This window comes from Globicephala melas, chromosome 14 (genome assembly GCF_963455315.2).
Source record: "Globicephala melas chromosome 14, mGloMel1.2, whole genome shotgun sequence".
NCBI lineage: Eukaryota > Metazoa > Chordata > Mammalia > Artiodactyla > Delphinidae > Globicephala > Globicephala melas.
In genome coordinates, this window is record NC_083327.1 from 84,030,372 (window position 1) to 84,047,738 (window position 17,367).

The 17,367-nt window shown below is 43.8% G+C and overlaps 1 long non-coding RNA gene across 1 annotated transcript; it reads left to right on the plus strand.

The window, feature by feature from the left end:
• The first annotated feature begins 13,920 nt into the window (after positions 1 to 13,920).
• LOC132593359 (uncharacterized) lies at positions 13,921 to 16,992 on the plus strand. Its single transcript, XR_009558740.1, has 3 exons — positions 13,921 to 14,037; positions 14,899 to 15,091; positions 16,863 to 16,992. It is a non-coding gene; the product is annotated as an uncharacterized lncRNA (long non-coding RNA).
• The last annotated feature ends 375 nt before the right edge of the window (positions 16,993 to 17,367 follow it).

The window sequence follows — 17,367 nt, forward strand, 5'->3', positions numbered from 1 at the left end:
TCCCCCCCAGCTTGAGTTTATGGTGAATTGTCCTTTGCTTTGCTCTCCCTTCCCTTGAGCTCTCTCTCCGAAAACAGGATCGTGTGGCCCAAATGCAAAATCAAGTTTCTGAGTGCCCTGCCCGCCACCCTTACATTGCTGGCGTGTCTCTCGATGTGTCCTCTCCGCTAACAAACTCGTCACCTTGACTTTGGTGTGGAAAATAGGCTCCCTTCCAGAGTGGCTTTGGAATTCTCGCAATGACCACACTGACGTCCCTGCCCTTGAAGGGTGGTGTGTGAAACCGGCGTGCTGTGCACATCAGCTCCTTTCTAGAGGATGAGGCTGGGCATCTGATAGGTTGCCTTAATTACACCACTTCCCTCTCACTGTCTGCATTTCCAAAATCTAATTATAGTGCATGTGACACCCCGTGAACAGCCAGAGCCAGAGATTCATGCAAAGTCACAGCGGGACAGCGAGCTCCCTGGAGCAGCTACAGGGCTCTGCACACAGTCTTCCAGGATGCGATGCTGACTCCGATCTTTCCATCATGGTTCTAGCGCATGGGGGGACCGTCTCTGGATCTGATTTATCTCTCACCGGGCGGCGGTGCCTGTTCCTGTCCCTTCCAGTGGGACACACCTTTCTGCAATTTGACATTTTAACCTTGAAGCTCAGCATCTATTTGGAAGGTCTCACCTTCTGATAATGCCCCACTTCGTTCTAGGTATCACTCCTCTGGAAGAAGGTACTGGAGCCTGCTAGGCGCTGTCAGCCTGTGAGGACAGGCTTAGCTGCTCTCCTGGGTGTGTTATGTCTGCCCAGATAAGAGATGTCGTAGGTCAGCATCTGATCCCACAGAGCTGTTTCCCTCAGATGTGGAGGCCTTGTCAGACCTTAGAAGAGTTTTGAAGACCAGCCACTAAACCTATTAAAAATTCTTCACTGACTGAGATTTCAACACAAAAGCAGTCCTCCCACCTGGCTGGGTCTTTTCTTCGTCACTGGGGAGGGAGATTTGCTTTACAGGGAAACATGTGAGAGGGGGCCTGTGAGAAAGTCAGGAGGGAGGGCAACTTCAGTTAAAAACCAGGCCTCAAATCACAGTGTGTAGAAGCTCTTGGAAAGTGGCAACCAACACAGCAAGCAGGGGGCAAGCATCGCGAGTCTTTGGTTGGCGACTAGAGTGGACCGCGGTTCTAGGTGCAAGGCCTAGACTCCGAAAGCAGAACAGAAACTACAGGCATCTCCCATAAAGCCAAGAAGTCCAGTGTATGTGGGTCTCGTTGGGCTTCTCCCCCTGGCTGGTGCTCAGGCACTCAGGGCTGCAGGTGGGCATTCCCTGTAGCGTCCAGAGTCACCTCGGTGGAGCCTGACCTGTGAGCCGTGCAGGGAAACCAGTTCGGGGCTGATGGAAACCTGATCAGGGATTTTTGGAGCTGCCACGGCCTCAGGAGGAGCCAAAACCATAACTGCCTAAGCTGCCCGGTGGGTGGGGGCAGCAACGGACCCAGCCTGGGGTCCTGGGGCCGGGAGTCCTGCAGCTTCCAGAAGCCCCGCTCAGCCCTGGGGATGCACCCCCTGGGGGTCAGCCACAGGAGCCCAGTGTCTCCCCATTCGCAAGGCTGTCTTCACCAAGGGCAGGGGGTCAGGGACTCTGTCACAGAAAGGATTGTAGTCCCCGACTACAAATGACAGCACCAGAAGCACAGATCCATGGAGAGAGGTGTGTGGCCTGGGGATGGGGCCGTGCAGGTAGAGGAGAGACTCCGGTCCAGAGAGCCCTTTGCTAGGACGGCCATCTTCCCATGGAGGCCCCAGCAGACACACGGTGCCCCCCTCATCCCCCAACCCCAGCTTCATGGGGAGACCAGAGGTGAGGAGGGCTGACGGTGTCTTGGCACTCCCCTTAGTTTTCTGTCTCAAGTTCAGAGGCAACATTACAACTTATTGTGTAGAAAACGAGCATCCTCAAGAATTAATCGATGAGCATTCTGTATGATTGTAGCTGACCATGTAAATGAACGTGAATAGTAACAGGAAAAGAGAGGGATCAGGGCTCCTTCTTGCCTGGGTCTGAGATGTGGGCGGCGGTGTTGTCATGACGGTGGGACACTTATTCTTGGTGACAGTGTCAAAACCAGGGAGAAAACAGCCCGCCAGGCTGGCAGGAAACTATTGCTTTGTCAACAAAGCAAATATGATTCCAAGGTTGTCAAGAGAGAAAAAACGCCAGGTCCTTTTATGTCACTTTTAATATAATGGTACTTTAATAACTCTGACATCTCCTTAGATCATTCTGGAATTTTAAGACTTCAATGTGGGGTCACTAAGCCACCTTTGGACGTTTCTAAAAAAACTATTTAAGAGTAATATTTAGAGTTCGTGTGTGTGTGTGTATGCACATGTATGTGTGTGCATGTATTGTGTGCACATGTGTGAATGTGTGTATGTGTATTCCTGTGTGTGCACATGCATGCATGCTTGTGTGTGTGTGTGTGTGTGTGTGTGTGTGTGTATTTACTGCTTTGGATTGTACGACTTTCAAACTGGCTGTTACAGGTGAGAAGGGTTTGTGTTTTATAAACACTACAGCAGCCATGAGTGGTTAATGCTTTTCTTCATCCAAATTGAAGTTTCCCCTCAGAAGTCTCAGGAGGAACTCAGATCATTTTTTACGACTGACCTAAAGGTATCCAAATTATTTTCAACTGAAAGGGCATCCAAGATTTTCAAGTACCCCGCCACCCGTGAGGACCCAGTGCACAGATTAGCAGGGCAGGATTGCTGGGTAGGGCTGGAAGATGTCTCAAAGAGGAGAAGAAGTAAACATCGTTTCAACCACTGGCTGCCAGGGGGGCCTAGGTGACATCTCTAGATGGCTTCGCTGAGACGTACAGCTGATTAGATATTAAGGTCAGGTCCTGGGAAATCAAGGTCATGCCACATCGCATTTTCCTCAAACAGCTGGGCCCAGATAAGTGAAGCAGTGGGAGATAGAGCCCAACAGATAAGGTGGCTGTTTTTAACAATCTTAAAATATTGTTCCAGCCAGGAAGGGCCTGATGAGATCAAAGCCTTTGGAATTATTTAACTGGCGCTGAACTTTCTTTTGTCCTTCATGTTTTCCGAATCTTCCCATTGCTCTCACCTCTTGTTCGCCACACACACACACACACACACACACACACACACACACACACACACACACACACACACACACACACACAGAGGCACACACAGGTCCTCCGTCGTTTTCCAAGATATGCTGTTATACGGATAGGTTTTTGAATATGAATGAAGGAAACACTCATGATTTTTTTTTTCCATCCTCAGACTGGGTTGATTTATGGCCTGGATTACTGGAAACAATAATTCTTTGCTCTTTATGATGCTTTGGAGAAAGGTGCAGTAGCCTGCAGTCGGAACAGCATGATTTCAACTAGGTTTTTAACAAAAAGGTCTCTCCGGTGAGGGTTGCTGTGAATTGGACAGCTTCTGTAACAGAGCAGTTAATAAGACACCAGCACATTAATCATGTGACAGCTATTGGGTTGAGCAGGGAAAAGCACTGGCTTTGGAAAACAGCATTTTATGTTACTGCTGTGTGGAAAGAGGTTGGCCGAACACACTGTTTTTAACCCATAGTAAACAGTTGCATTGGGTTGGTCATTTTTACAAACATCTTTTCACTTTTCTCAGATGTTCAATAAACCTAATGAAGTCATTGATCCTTTCTCTTATCTTCTCTCTTTATGTCACTTTCCAAAGCCAGACACATGTGGAGGAGGAAGTCAGTTGTCTAGTAATTCTGGAAAAACTGCCAAGAAGTTATTCTGAAATTTTCTGGACAACGCATCAGCTCATCTACTTTACCATCTAGAACTGGCCACTCTACACTTTTTGCAGTGAGGGAAGCAGCAAACCCAAACGCGTGATTTGCCAGTGAAATTGGTAACTCCTCTTACCTGAGGAGGAATTTGTCCTGTAGAATTTGACGTCTAGAAACATACTGGAATTTCTGTTCTTTGGACCCATAAACATTTGTGGTATAAAGCTTAAGAAGTAAAATGAAAGTGAGTTCATGAATTCGTTTATAGAAAACAACAGTTATCTGTGTGAATGTTGTAGGAAACAAAACTAGCACATTTTGAAATCAAGCAGTGATTAACTTTTGTTTCACTCATTTATAGGGCATTTCATTAGTGGATTTATTGGACAATTACCATCTACAAGAGGCTACAAAGGTGCAGTGGAAATAAACCACACCTTTTGTTCTGAAGGAGAGGAAAGTGTGATCATTACTTTAAAGAGTCAGGATTTAGGGTATTAAAATCATGGCTGCTGGAACCAGAACAGCCCAGTTTCAAATTTTGGTTCCAAACCTTTCTAGCTGTTTAGTCTTAGGCAAATTATTACATAATCTCTCTGTGCCCTAGTTTCCTTGCTGTTAAAATGTGCATAATAATAGACCTTGATTCATAGAATTGCCATGAGAATTAAAAGACCTATGACAATGAATTCATTAAAAACAAACGAACAAACCCAAAACAATGCCTTTCACATAGTGAACTCTCAGGATGTAAATTTAGGTATATCTCTATTATAGATTATTATGTATTAATTAAAGATGATGGCATAGTTGTTGACTTAGACCACAGGAAAATGTTCATGATATATTGTTAAAGGGAAAAGGCTACAGAATAGTTTTTAAAAAACATATTGTGCAAATTCCTAACAAAGTGTGATTTGAAAGGAGTTACACAACAATAAATGTTTTAGTTGTCTATCAGGCTGGAAAAAATTTAAAGAATAAAGTCAATACCCAATGTTGGCCATGGGATGAGAATCAGGCCCACTCCTGCATGGTTGGTGGAAGAATACATTAGTGTATCTTTTCTGGAGAATAACTGGAAATGCCTAGCAAATGTCTTAATATTTGGTTTTGGCCTTTCAATCCCACTTCTTCAAATTTATGCTAAGAAAATAATCATCAATATATAAAAAGATGCATCTATGCAATAGAATACTATAGCACAAGAAAAATGAGCAAACTGCAGTTACATGTGATAACATAAATGAATCTCAAAATTGTAAAATTTGGTGAGAGAAGTCAGGCAAAAGAATACACTGTCCATAGAATTAAAATACATTATCATTAAACACAATTAGATAAACACATTAATAACATACTTAAACATTTTAATTATTATAATAAAATTATTATGCTATTATATAATACTACTATTATACATTAAAAACTCACTGTATGTTTCATAAAGTTCAAAAGCAGTCAAAATTAATCCAGGGTATTAGTAGTCATCTTTGAAGAGGAGAGAGATGATAGTGGTGGAAAAACGACAAGAGGAAGATCTGAAATCTGGTAATATTCTGTTTCTTGATCTAAGCAGTGGTTACGAAGGTATACTGTTTATACGAAAAGGGAAACATCATTACTGTTCATTAATCGTGGTCTGCTTAAGGACATTTTTATAGCCATATTTTATTACTTTGTATTAAATTAATAAATGTATCAACATGGAAATTTCTAGATTGATTAATTGTATATTTATCAATATAGAAATATATTAATGATATAGTAGGCAGAAAACGTATTATACAACACACGTATAATACAGAGATGATCTCATTTTATTATAAAAACAATAAACCACTTATATGTAAACACAGGCATAACGTACTCTGGAAAGGGGTGCAAAAATAGGTCAGAGATTTTCTTCAGATAGTGGAAGCAGAGGTGATGCTTACTTTTGTTTTTATTTTCAGTATTTTCTGAATGTTTTGCAAAGATCCCATAGTAGAAACAGAAAAAAAGCTCCTCTCCTTCCTCTCCAGGCCAAGCCACTGGCATCTCATGCACACCTCTGTTGTCACCGTTGTCCCCGCCCCTCAAGGACGCCCAAGTCATCTCCAAGCCCTGACTCATACTGTCTCTTGTGTGAACTCAGGGCTCCCCCCGCCGCACCCGCAGTCAGCTTGCATCTCCTCGGCACAGCCTGGCTGTGCATCCTCTTCCATGCCTGGTCCTCGCAGAGTCCTGTCTTCTGTTCCCCACCTACTCACCCTGGTGCCTCGTGTGCACTGTCCCCTACATAAATGTCCCCTCCTCACATCGCACGGTTGCCTCATCAAGGCCTCCAGTCGAATATCACTATTCTCACCTGTTGCCTGCTCTCTTTTTCCTCCAAGACACTTACTGGTGTCTAGATAAAACTTCATAGTTTTATCTTTAGTAAGGAGTTAACTTTTAAATGCTTGCCTGATGTGTGCCTCTTCCTTCAGACCCTACGTTTCTTTGGGGTTGGCGGGGGAGCGTGCCTGTTCTCTTCATCCTTATCTCCCCAGAGCTGAACTCATGCCAGTTACCCAGGAAATACACTGAATAAACAAAGCCAAGAAAGGTATTTGAGAAAATAACCAGGAGCTTATTGAAATTAAAAATGAAACATCACCTTGTAATAGAAAAAAGAATGAAATAAAATACATTGCCATTAAATAATAGCAAAATAAATTATTGTTAAAATGATATTCTACAAAAATTTTTTATGACATGGAAATTGGTTTGTGATCTATTATTAAAAGAAGAAGGAGGTACAAAGGAAAGTGACGATGGGAGTCTATTTGTGTGAAAAATAGATGAACATATCTAGGCAGAGGGGGGTTTGGAAATAAATGTGCTCAAAGCATTCTCAGGAGCCATCTGTGTGTGATGAGGTAGTGGATGCTTTTTAATTTTTTAAAGAAATTGGGCTTATCTTTCTTTTCTCAAGCATGCATTGCTATAGGAATGAAAAACAATGAATGTTATTTTTAATTAAAACTACTAAAGCACACTACTTTGTTGTGTGTTTACACAGCACGAAGCTGTAATCCATTCAGAAGACTGTTTCTTTCACCGCTCCTGTTGTGACCAAGGTATGTCAGGTAATTTGGAGCTCGCCTCCCAGCGGGTCTTGTCAAAGTTGCATTCCTAACCCTTGAGCCAGCACCAGAGTACCTTCACACCATGCTTCCTCCTGGCTCCACGGGGTGGGACTGCTCTGCTTTCTCAGGGCAACATTTAGCCCAGTTTCTGAGGAGATGCTCCACAGAATTCCATTTCTGGAGACGCCTTGGATTTCGCTGACATTTAAACCATTGTGAGTATTTCACCACCGCCCTGCAGCGAGATTCAGAGCTGGATACACATGGAGACAGAAGTGGAAGCACAGGCTGCTGCACTTCCACCTCCTGATGCCCAGATGTGCCTGGTGGTTGCCAGGTCCCCTGGGGCATAAGGCCCACAAGGGCAAGGACGTCCAGCTGTCTGGGTCTCATGCCATTTCCAGAAAAGGAACACTCCAGCGGCTGGACAGATGGGTGTACGTCGTATGCTCAGTTCACTCTTATGCATCAGGAAAAGGAAAGCTGAGAGGCAGAATCGAAGTCTTGTGTCGTGTAGAGGGGCACATGAGGTAGGGGAGGGGGCTTTAACGGCACAACATTCGGGGTCCCCATAGCAGTTTATGTCCTTACAGAGTGGCAATCTTCGCCTTCCAATGGCAAGGAGTTTATGTTGGAACAACCAGCCTGATGAAGTGGCACTGTGAAATATGGAGCACTTTTGTCGCTTTGAACCGATTACAATTTTATGTAGCTAAAGCTTCATAGGTAATTTTCTTAGAGTTTGAAAAAGCAAGTCACGTCCACTCGATGGGCCTTGCTTTATGCCGCCCCTCTGTTGCTCCTTTTGCTGGCGCCGTCACAGTCCTGTCTTCTGATGATCTCAGAGTTCCTTTAATTGCAGGGGGGATGTCTCCCCAAACACAGTCCTCGGCGGCAAGCTGCCCCGCTCACACATTCCAGGAATCCTCATTAGCTGGGAAAGATGGGACCATGTTTGCCTTCCACATTCCAGGCTGGGGGAGAACGCTCTTTTTCAGAGAGAGAGAGAGCCTGGCGTGTTTGTCTAGCGGCACCATCACCCCAGGCTGTTCAATAAAGCAAACACGCAGCCCCTGACTCGGGGTCAAGGCCTATGAGAGATGGCCTCATGGGCCCGTCTCCCTGGGCTTTGGTGTTGTCAGCATGTTCCAGCCTCCTGGTTACAAAAGGTATTTAGGAATACTGTGGATTGCTGAACTGCTTCTTACCGACCGGGGCACAGATCTGTGAATACGCTGAGGAATGTCCAGTGAAGAGATAAACCCACAGCTTGTTTCCGTGATGTTCCCAGGGCACTTAGGGACGATGCAACACTGTAAGTTATGAAAACCTTAAAACAAGACTTTTACTTATCTATGAAATGGGAAGATGTATTTCACAGATGCAGTATTCTAATTTACAGTACTCCCTGCAGTTTCTTTAGAAAACACATTCCACGTTTACACACTGGCTGATGAATATTTGTCCTTTCCTTCTGGATCAGGTTCTATTCTGTCATCCTTGGAGTATATTTCACTGATGTGTTTTTTGTGTGCGTGTGGTACGCGGGCCTCTCGCTGTTGCGGCCTCTCCCGTTGCGGAGCACAGGCTCCGGACGTGCAGGCTCAGCAGCCATGGCTCACGGGCCCAGCCGCTCTGCAGCATGTGGGATCTTCCCGGACCGGGGCACGAACCTGTGTCCCCTGCATCGGCAGGCGGACCCTCAACCACTGCACCACCAGGGAAGCCCAGGAATGAACTATTAATACACGCTATAACATGGATGACTGTCAAAATAATTACGCTGGGCAAAAGAAGTCAACCAAAAAAAGCATAATTCCAATTACATACAAAATTCTAGAAAATACAAACTAATCTATTGGGACAGAAAACAGATCAGTGTCCTGGAGAAAAAAGAGGGGCAAGAAGAAGAGGTTACAAAAGGTCACAAGACATCCACTGAGGAATAAGGAGCAAAATGTGGTCTATCCTTACAGTGGAATACGGTTCAGCCTTAAAAAGGAAGGAAATTCTGACTCTTGCTACAACATGGATGAACCTTGAGGTCATTATCCTAAGTGTGATAAGCCAGTCACAAAAGGACAAATACTGTGATTCCACTTTCATGAGGTCCTAGAGTCAAATTCATAAAGTGGAATAGTAGATGCCCGGGGCTGGAGAGGGCATGGGGAGTTATTGTTTAACAGGGACAGAGTTCCAGTGTGGGAAGATGAAAAAGTGCTGTGGATGGATGGTGGGGAGGATTGCACAACTATGTGAATGGCACTGGATTGTACACTTAAAAATGGTTAAAATTGGCCTTCCCTGGTGGCGCAGTGGTCGAGAGTCCGCCTGCCGATGCAGGGGACGCAGGTTCATGCCCCGGTCCGGGAAGATCCCACATGCCGCAGAGCAGCTGGGCCCGTGAGCCATGGCCGCTGAGCCTGCGCGTCCGGAGCCTGTGCTCCGCAACGGGAGAGGCCTCAACAGCGAGAGGCCCGCGTACCGCAAAAAAAAAAAAAAGTATATATATATATATATATATATATATATATATATATATATATATATATATATATATATATATATATATATATATATAAGTTGGGACACTTTGTTTTAATCTGAAAGAAAATAATTTGGGAAGGAATTCTGGTTAAAGATGTGGGCCTGGAGTCAGAGGACTTGGGTTTCAATCCTGCTCCAACAACTTCTAACTGTGACCTTGAACAGCCCAGGATCCCCATTTCCTAACTTGGCTGTTAGGAAGGTTAAATGAGAGAGTAATATACAAAGTGCTTAGCACAGCGCCTGGCCTTTGGACTTAATGACCAACCTGTGTGAAAGCAGGGGTGCATCTTTCTCTCCTGGGTGCCGTGATAGCATTTTAGGCGTTCCCCTTCAATCTCAACTGCTGGCGTTGCTCTTCATCGTGCTGTATTGCTTGCATCAGAGCCCGGAGATCTTATTACCTTCCAGAGCCTCGATTTCCTCATCTGTACGACAACCATAATACAGTTGTCTCCCTTATTCAAGGTTTCCGTTACCTGCAGTCATAAGTTTTAAATTTCGAACCGTTCTGAGCAGCCTGATGAAACCTCACACTGTCCAGCGCTGTCCTGACCAGAACAGGAATCATTCCTTTGTTCAGTGTGTCCGGCCCCTGAGTCACTTAGTGGCTGCCCGTGTTATCAGATCAAGTGTCTCGGCATTGCAGTTCTTGGGTTCAAGTCACCTGTATTTTACTTAATAATGGCCCCAAAGTGAAGGGTAGTAATGCTGGCAATTCAGATATTCTCTTACTTTGCCTAATTTATAAATTAATCTTTATCGTACAGATGTACGTATGTATGTATGCACAGAAAAAACGTAGTATATATAGGGTTCGGTACTAGCCAAGGTTTCAGGCATTCCCTGGGGATCTGGGAGAGTAACTCTCCCTGTGGATAAGGTGGAGGGGTCTACTGTAATAGTATCTGATATGACTGCGGTGAGAATTAAATAAAGTTATATGTAAAACACTTAGAACAGAGACCTAGCATCATAAGTGCTAAGCATAAACGATAATCCTGTTGTCTGTAGGTAAACCCTGCCTGGCATAGCACAAAGTTTGGCACTTGGCATAATTTCCCAAATAAACTATTGGTGACCCGACCCAGAGAATTAGAGCCAACGGATCTCCATTTCCTCGACTTCTTTCTCCTCTTTTTTTTTTTTTTAAATTGTCTATGAAAGAGATCAAACCAAAATAGCCAGGTAAGACAACGCTCTATTTATTTAAATTCCAACAGAAAGAATAAGGGCTTGAAAATAAGTAGTGGGTGTATGTTACATGTTTGATATTTAATCAATAGCAAAATGTTTATAGAGAGAGGACTGGTCCTGAAATCACTTGAAAATGCAACTAATTGTTCTAAAGGATTTGCAGAAGTACAAGCAGCCAGACACTTTGTGCTTTCTAGTTTTTCAGATGCCTTGTTGGTATAGTTTCTGTAATTCTGACAAAAGTGCTTTTAAAAACTCATTTGAATGTCTCTTTAACAGAGTAGGAGTTGCAAACACTCTAATAAATTTTTGCCACTTTCATATTTAAAAATAATATGCCCTCTAAACATTTACATTCAAGATTTGTTTTTCCTTAGATGTGTAAATACCGCATAGCAATTTGCATCTCATGCATAAATCTCACTCTGCTGAATGCAAATATTCAGGAAAGTTTCTTGTTTCTCTTCCTTCTTTTCCTTGCTCATAGTTTAGTTGATTAATATTTCCAGAAAGATGAGGGGCCATTGGTGGTTAAAAAATGAATCTCTTGTTACTACTTTCTTGCAATCAAGAATAGGGAATTCAGAACCGAATAAGTAGTTCAGTCTTTTACAATACTAATACAAATAGTTCAAGCGTTAATATTTTCCCAGATGAATTCACTAAATGCGTCTTTTGTTAGTGACCTGTGTAGATGTTGCCTGTGTGGGGATTTATCCAGAAAGAATTTGCCCCTTGGATTTCTTACAGAACATTATCCCTGAAACTTAAATCAATTCTAATTTCCTGGAGCCCCAGAAAGAAGGCATTCATCCATGGTAGTAACCCTGATAGACTCAGGCTGCTTCCTGGGATCTCAGCTTATCATCACTTCAGGTCACCTAGACGGTGAGTTACAGTAAGCTCCCCTCAGCCTTGCACTGACCATGTTGTCTGTTAAACTCTGAGGCTTGTTTTATACTCTGAATTTCCCACCCTGCTGGTTTCTTGCCTACTGATCGTTTGCTGGGTCTCAAAAGATGTCTCAGGAGAGTCTCACCCCCATTATAAAATGTGTCTAAAATATTTCATTGAGTCATCTGCCCTTGGTACCGCTAACTCTTTTCAGCAAATGTCTGGCAATGCTTTGAATAAAAGATGCTATTTGAAAATAAATTACAACATTCTCTACTTCTGCTGCTACTTATGTGAAATTTCCTGCTACCATTAGGAATTTGTCTTATTTACCCTTTAGTGTTTTCTTCATGTAAAATGTGTAGAATCTGGTATTCTAAAATTATGTATTTTTCACTGCTTTTCTTTTCTTTCTTTCTTTTTTTTTTTTTTTGCACTCATTCTCCAAGCAATTTAATAGGTATCCATCAAGCGCCTACTCTAACTCACCCAGTGCTAGGAAATGAGAAGCACGATGCAGGGGTCTGTTCTTCAGGAGAACACAGACTTCTGAGAAGGTGTAAAATAGCTGGGTGACAATGCCAGGGAGTATACAGTGGAATCAAAGCCAGGGAGAGCTTCAAGATGCTGGAAAATGGAGAAGCGTGTGGGAAAGGAAATAATGAGAGAAAAATATTAACACTATTATTAGATAATATTGATAATAGAGAATAGTATTAACTACCAGATACTGTACTTTGTGTATGTTACCTTGATGTCTGCCCACGTCACCTTTATGAACTAGGCATTGTTGTCACTACTCTATGGGTGAGACGTGGCTTCACGGAGGAGAGTGGGATTGAAAGTCATTTTGAAGAAGTCGAATTTGCAGAGCTGATGAAGAGGAAGAAGGCATTTCCTGGGAAAATGGAATCAGTGGCCCTGAGATTCAGGAGCTGTGACCGAGGAAAATGAGTCCAGACGGGCAAACAGATGAGTGTTAATTTGGGGGTGATGGGAGATGGGCTAGAGGTGGGAGTGGAGTCAGGCCAAGTGGGGCCTCACACAGCAGGCTTAGGAATCTGGATTTTGTTCTGTAAGCATGGAGCTTCTTGGGTGGTGTTTGGGTGATAATGGCCAAACAGAAGGTTGCTTGCAGCCGTCCCGTGGGTCAGTGGTGTAGTAACTGAACTGAAACATCATCTTCATCATTAAGTTTTATTCGCTTCCTTTCAGGGTCTAGGTGTTTGATACTAAGTGCACTGGGTGTTAGTACTAAGTGCTCTAAAATTGACCCCAGTGTGGTGTTCCAATCCACCATCACTCTTTCTCGGAGCACTGACTCTGGTGGCTCCTCCCTCCCCTCCACACACCCATGCACATGTATACACACATGCGCACACACACACATACATCTTACTAAAAAAGTAGCAGCTGACAACCATGTTTGCGGTCTCTAATCTCAGCCCCTGACTGCAGGATTGAAACTGTGCCAGTAAGATGATCTCACCCAAGTATTTGGAATTCAGATGTGGTGACTAACAGTGTTGGATGTTTTCTCTTCAAAGGGGATATTATAATCTTCAAGAGAGGCTTGGGTCAGGGGAAGATGGAAGGGGAGGGCAGGAAGAGAAGAAAACTTATACATACTGTACCTTATGAAATTACCATGTTTAAAGGTGAAACATGATTGACTCTTGGCACCGTTCTATCATTCACCCTAACATACGGTACATATGCATGAGTGAAGCATGCCTGGCTTTAGGTCCTGAGGAATAGTCTGTATCATCTCTAACCAATTCCTCTTATATCTTAAACTGTCCTAAAGTGTTTTCTCTTCACTTGCCACCAGAAGGTCCTTGACGGAGACCAAAATTGCAGCCTCTGATGGCGATACTCGCTGTCAAAAGGAGGAAAGGAGCCTGGTGGCTTATTTACATCAGTAGCTCCACTCTCAAGGCAAGTTAGACAGATGTGAGCATTTACTGCTGGCCCCATGGAGAAGCCGTGGGGACGACTTATTTGGAGAACGCCCAGGTAGTTTGCTGCATACTAGTCTTCCTCTGGCTATACGTCTCCTTTCCCCGGGGTCAAGGGGGCAGGAGCCTCACTCTTTAATTCAAGAGCCTTTGCAGCGCGGCTCAGCCACCCCCGTGCAGCCCCGGGGGCCCACAGCTGCCTGCTCATCTCCATCCTTGCTCTGGTGCCTGAGATTTGGCTTCCTTCCCAAGCCACAGGCTCCAAGTAACCTGCCTTTCTTCTTCTCATCTCAACATATCTAGTCTTTCTGTCTATTATCTCAGAGTCACACTCTGTGCCATCTTACTAATCTAATTGCTGTCTTCTTAGATAACATATGTACATTTTTTTCACATTAAGAAATGTCTTTGAGTGACTGATGGTGAAAAATTCAAGCTGGCCACAGCCTTAGTTCCAGGGCAGCTGAAGAAATATTTTCAGTGGTGCCGATGTCTTGACTATCATACCTCAGAGGTGAGTGTCTGCTTTTTGTGATCTCAAAAATCTATACATATTTAATGAGCAATGGCATGAATTCATGTCATGTCAATTTCAAGATGCCATTACCTATGTGATTCCTTTCCTGCACCCAGCGATTGTGCCTTGGTCCTTGCAGTGTGATATTCCTATAAACGTCTCTCATGCCATCACAGGGGTCATAAAGGACATGGGCATTTTTTTCATAGAAAACATTTTGATGAGTGTTTTTGGGCGAAGATGGACGTTCACGCCAAGTGGAGGGAAGCCTTGAAAGACTGTTTGATTAAAGCAAGGTTGATGCAGAGAAACGATGCTTATCATTGTAACTGGGGTGTTGCAACCGTTGTGCTGTCGTGTACGCAGAACAAAAGGAACTTCTATGGTCAATAAAATAAGTGAGGATAATAATTTTAGGAGGAAATAAAAAGTTGAGGCAGAGAGGGACAAGGTGAGAAGTTTGAGGTAGTTTGGCTGTAGTATGACCAAATCTGGGTTTGCATTTGCTTAAATTCAAGGGCTTACAGATAATTTTGGAAGACCTGTTGTTAAGGCATACAGTGCCTTCCTCTGGAAATAGGGAAAGGAGTGGGACCAGGGTAGAGACAAAGGGATTTACCTTTACCTGGAATGTTGTCTTCGTTTTCAAGGGGAGGTCATGTGGCTCTACGACTCATTTATTTTTTAAAGCACACATATAGAAGGACAAGTCTAAAAGTATATAAGACAATGCTATATTTATTCATTCGATTGATGGGAATTTGGGTGATTGTTATTATATTTGTAGTTTCCAAAAACAGTATTTTTATCAAAGGAATTTGGTGACTTTAAGGAAGTATCTGTGTTTGTCCAATCCAGGTTCCCCAAACTCAGTGCTACATGTATCCTTGGAGGAAAGAGAGAAGCTGGGAGTGAATGAGATCAAGTTTTTGTTTATTTGAAAGAAGACTCTCTCCAAGTGCATTCAATCAGGGATGACAGTAAATATTTATTCTGGTAGTTTGAAAAGGAGTTACATGTTTATAGGAAGGAGAAGAGCTGGCTGCTTGGGGTAAGTGCACACTCTGCTCCTCCTGGGGCATCCCACTCTGGGGGCACGTCGCTCTGGGTCAGCACGCCAATTAGCAAAAACCGCTGTTTGTAGATTGACACCACCCCGCTTGCAGGCAAATGGCCAAGGCTTAATTAAGTGGCCTGTGTAGTTTTGTCACATAAATCCAAACGTATCAGCTCGTGCTCCTGCTTTGGCTCCATTCGCGGTGCAGGCAAAGACAAGCTGCTGACTGTGGGCTTTGATGCTCCTTTGCCCCGACTAATTAGAGGAGGGCAGGCCAGTGGCTCTCCCTGCCTCTCTGCTTCCCAGCACATTTTACGGTGGGTGGACTTGGCCTTGTGCCTGCCTGTGGATGCGTTAGACACTCAAGACCCTCCTCTAGTCTGCAGCGTTTTTCTACATCCATGATGGTCAAATGCCTCCCACACCCTTCTCCCTGAATCCTATGACTGCCCAGGGTTTCTCCATCCCCGTTCGTGGCCCTAACCCCACAGCATAGGCCTGACTGGTACCCCTTCTGAATGGTGGCCTCTGCTCCCTGCTGTATTTCCGCTGGTCCCAGGCCCTGGGGAACCGGGTGTGCTTCAGCCCATGCGTCTCCTGCTCAAGTACAATTTTTGGCCTGTAGGCTTAGAGCAACAGAGTCCCATTCGCTCCACCTTGCGCTAGGAGAAAGGGGCCCCGTCCATGGATTTGCTCTTGCTGGGCTCCTGATGTCTGACTTAAACCTTAATGGTTCTGCTATGTCCCTGTCGGTCTTGGTCACTTGGTCCATTCTCTCGTGCGGTTCTCACCCTCGTCCTCAACCCGCTGTCCAGCATGTAACACGACATCCCTTTCTTCACCTCTTTAGGAGGTGATCATGACAAAGATCTATTCATTGGTTCTGGTCATCACAGATTTTGTCACCGTAGCTCTGCAGATAGACTACAGAAAATACAGGGAGTAGAAAGAGTAAAATTCCTCTTCCTCTACGAGGAGGGCCGCAAAGCTGGAACGTGATCAAGGCTGATGACTTTTATGCGGGCTTAGGGTTATTGATTCTTCTTGCTACATACTAACAATAATAAAGTCATTTTTTCTTCTTGTGACAACTAGAAATAATGCCCAATAAGAAGAAAGGCAAACGTGTATCTTTTTTCTCTTTCGTTTTTTTATTTCTAGATGATCTTAAAACTGGTTTTCTTAAAATACAGAGGGCAATTAGTCTTGTAAGGAGTAGGGGAAGACCTTATATTTTATAGGGAGTAATTTTCTTTTCAGGGAAGATTCCATGCATAATAATTTTTGGTTAGAGGTAACTTCTAGGAGGAAGATATCCTTGTTTCTGAATTCGAGTGTGCTACCATAAATAACACTGCAGTTTTATCCAAGGTTCCAAAGTTTTACTCTTATGACTTGTGAATTTCTGTGGTATAAATCTAGGCTTTCCAGTTCTGAAAAAGATTCAACTTATAGTTATTTTATTTTTTTTATTTTTTGGGGGGTACGCGGGCCTCTCACTGCTGTGGCCTCTCCCGTTGTGGAGCACAGGCTCCGGACGCGCAGGCTCAGCGGCCATGGCTCACGGGCCCAGCCGCTCCGTGGCATGTGGGATCTTCCTGAACCGGGGCACGAACCCGTGTCCCCTGCATCGGCAGGAGGACTCTCAACCACTGTGCCACCAGGGAAGCCCAGCTTATAGTTCTTTATTAAGCATTTGGGAAATTAAAATATTCCTGATTCCAGGAATATTGAGAACGTGCAAACTGTTCCCTCTTCATTCCAGATGGCCATGGCCTATATCTTCCCTTCCTGGACAAATTTGGAGTCTTTGGTAGATGTGTGTTTGATGGACATCGAAAATCCCAGTTGTGGATTTATAGGTGGTCCTTCTGAGAGAGAGAATATGAAAGGTATTTAAATTACTTTTGGTTTTGCTTTGTAAAACATGCTGCTTTAAAATTGCAGTACTTCATGTGAACTACGTGCAAGCCATGGCTTTGCCAAAACACTATACTTACGACACATGATATATTATCATTGAGACGCCCCAAGACAGGGCCTTATTAATATAGCATCAAGTTAAGGGTATAGGTTTGATGTGTTTTTGGATTAGCAACAGAAGGACCTGGGCTTCCAAGCAGCGATGGAAGCTTTGATGCCTCATTGAGCAAACTCCACCAAGCATTTGCTTTCTGTTTTCTAGCAAAGCAACTTTCTTTTGAACTGATACAGTTTTGCTTTTTTCCATCCACCATTGCAACTTATTCTGCTGATAACAGTATCCCTAT